Source organism: Rosa chinensis, chromosome 1 (genome assembly GCF_002994745.2).
Source record: "Rosa chinensis cultivar Old Blush chromosome 1, RchiOBHm-V2, whole genome shotgun sequence".
NCBI lineage: Eukaryota > Viridiplantae > Streptophyta > Magnoliopsida > Rosales > Rosaceae > Rosa > Rosa chinensis.
In genome coordinates, this window is record NC_037088.1 from 28,063,695 (window position 1) to 28,066,601 (window position 2,907).

Genomic DNA, 2,907 nt, shown 5'->3' on the forward strand with positions numbered 1-2,907 from the left:
TTGCCGATGAACATGCCCACCCCAAAAACGGCACCGTCTGTTTCTCCAGCAGAAGGGAGCGAGCCCCAAGTGAGAGCCAGTCAGGGTTGATGAGGAGGGAGCAGCATGGGTTTCCTTCATAGCGAAACAAATAGCAGGCATGATGCATGAGTACTCCATTGAGGAACTCCGGAATGGCTCAAGCGTCAGAGAGAAAAAGGGCTAGATATTTAGCCTAATATGAAAAACCAGCCCCAGCGGAAGCTATGTCTGGTGCTTTGTTCATAATCTGAAATTCTAATCAAATCTATTAAATAATGTGAAACCAATTATACTTACAATTTCACCAAAGAAAAAGAAAGTGCGAAAGAAAAGCCACGGGACGTTACCGTAGCGAAGCTGGAAGAAGGGTACGAATTGGCAGCATGACACTTGGTTTGCTTGTATGTGCACTCTTAATTACTCTACAAAGGCTACCAGACAGAGGGGGTACCAATTCTTGAATACGACGGGTTGAACCAGATCAAGTACTGAAACTCGGATCTGCACCTCCCTATCATCATATGCAATACTGTACCTATCTAGCCCAATGTAGCCCAATGAAGGTGCCCATAGAAGGATCATATGACTTTTAAGAGTCGTCAGATTCAATAAATCCGGAACCCCTTTAAGTTTAATCAGCAAAGAATGATCGATTAGACTATCAATTATATCTACAAATTAAGGTACATTTAGTTACACCTCTTTGGTTAAGCTCAGAAAGATCGATACAAGAGACATGAACACTACAACAGAAAAGCTAATTTGCGAGGAACAATTTTGTAGCTGAAAGTCAAAATTTCCTCGCCATAGTGTTTTCACGAGGAAAATATTTTGGTCGTCAGTTCCTCGTAGTAGGGTGGTCAAGAAAAGTTTTCGCGAGGAAAAAACTATTTTTTCACAATACCTTTTTCACGATGAAAATAATTGTTCTCGCCGATATTCTTTAGCGACAATTTCTTTCCTCGCCTACACTCATACTTTTTCCTCGTTAAAAAAGTTTCAGGTGTCAGAAAATCATATTTCCTGACAAAATAGATTTCGTCACTAAATGTATGATTTCCTCGCTAATGTCAAATTATAATTTAAAAGTACAAATAATAATAAAAAATACAAACTACGTTTTCATCGTTGTAGATATCTTTCCACAAGGAAGTGTTTCCTCGCTATAAGCTATCTTCAATGAGGAAATTTATTTTCATCCTAATATGTATATTTTTAGCGAGAAAACTACTCTACTCACCAAAGGTACTCAATGATGAGGAAATTTACATTTGTCAATGTAGGTTTGTTGGTCTATAACGAGGAAATTAATGTCTGTCATTATAAGTTTTAGTCTATAGCGAGAAAATTTACTTTTTCGATGTAGATCCAAAATTTCAGGCTTTTGACTTTTTGTTCATGACTAAACCTCAGTCACGTGCATTAGTGACCATGCCAACAAACCACTAAAACATTAATCATTGAAAAGAAAATATAAATCTGTGAATAATTAAACAAATAGCCTTTCTACGCTATTGATTTTGGGTCTCCATTACACTTGAACATTTGTAATGTATACTCATCAATAAAAGAAACCATCTGTGCAGAAGTCTAACAAATTGTTTTTTTTTGAACATTAGAAGTCTAACTATTTGAGAGATGCTGCACTTCTGAGTTTTGTCCACCCAACACCATTCTGCAGATGAAAAACATAAAGCAATATGATTTACTGTGAAGGAGAATGCAACAAAATACACTGCTAAGCAATTTCATTATACAAAGAGGTAACATAAACTTCTGAAAACAAGAAGGGCATGAGGGTTATAAAAAGTAAAGACACTTGCAACAGCTACAACACAAACTACATTAAGAGATTGGTCAAAGCTAACCCTTTCACCATTTTCTTATAAGCAAATTCATTACAAGGGCCAACAGATACTTCGTGCAAACAAAAGAGGCAAGGGGTTCTAAAAAAGCAGAAACACGTGCGACAGCTACAACACAAACTAGATTCAGAGATTGGAAAAAGCTTGTTATTAATAGCAATGCTAATTCAGACAAAACGAAATGCAAAGATGCAATGGTTCACTGTTATTAATGTCAATGTTATTAATCCCTTCATTATCTTCTATTCCATTGAAGGTTCAAGGTCAACCTTGATAAGACTGGGGTATCTGCTCATTTAGAGATTCTGAAACATGAAGAACTTTATCCAACTCTGTTGAGATTCAGGATATTAAGATGAAAATGCATCAAGTATCTAAATCACTGACCATCTATAATATGATGAAGTATATAGTACTACGATAAAAGTAAAAAATTTGAACATATAAAAGGAACAAAAAAAGTTGTAGCTTTACCTCATAAAAAAGGCCTGCAGGAAAGACTTGAGCTGTGGTGAGTTGTTGGTCAGTATTTTCCTAGCAATCCATGGGTATGTGCTACCTAAAACCTTGTAATTTGGGTTAAAGTCAATAGCAACACCTTCCAAAACAGCAAGACCGTGCCATAAAATTTTTTTAGACAACACCAATATTGAGCATTAATTTGGCATGAACATGAATAATAGAAATTTGAACAGATTTAATAATGTTTTGCGCCTGGTCCTAGTCAACCCAACAAATGATACGTATCTTTCATGCTTCCATAGCTTTCTTTATATAAATCCTCCCATTCCAATTTTAGAGTTATATACGAAAATTTGGAAGCTTAATGAATGTATTATGTACAAATTTTGCTAATAGGTGGCCCATGGGAAAAACGATACTTGTGGTAGGATTCAAAAAACAAAAGTTAAAATTGTTTACCTGTGAAAATAGTGTAAAGTGTGCCAACCTCCCAATGTGATCAGTAATTCAAATCGTCTTTTGCAGTTCTTTCTTCAAGGAACATCCTTTTAAAAATAGG

The 2,907-nt window shown here is 35.8% G+C and overlaps 1 long non-coding RNA gene across 1 annotated transcript; it reads right to left on the reverse strand.

Moving 5' to 3' along the window:
• Positions 1 to 1,632: 1,632 nt before the first annotated feature.
• LOC121050953 lies at positions 1,633 to 2,538 on the reverse strand. The gene is made up of 2 exons (XR_005804506.1): positions 2,361 to 2,538; positions 1,633 to 1,696 (listed from the first exon to the last, which is right to left on the reverse strand). It is a non-coding gene; the product is annotated as an uncharacterized LOC121050953 (long non-coding RNA).
• Between the last annotated feature and the right edge of the window lie 369 nt (positions 2,539 to 2,907).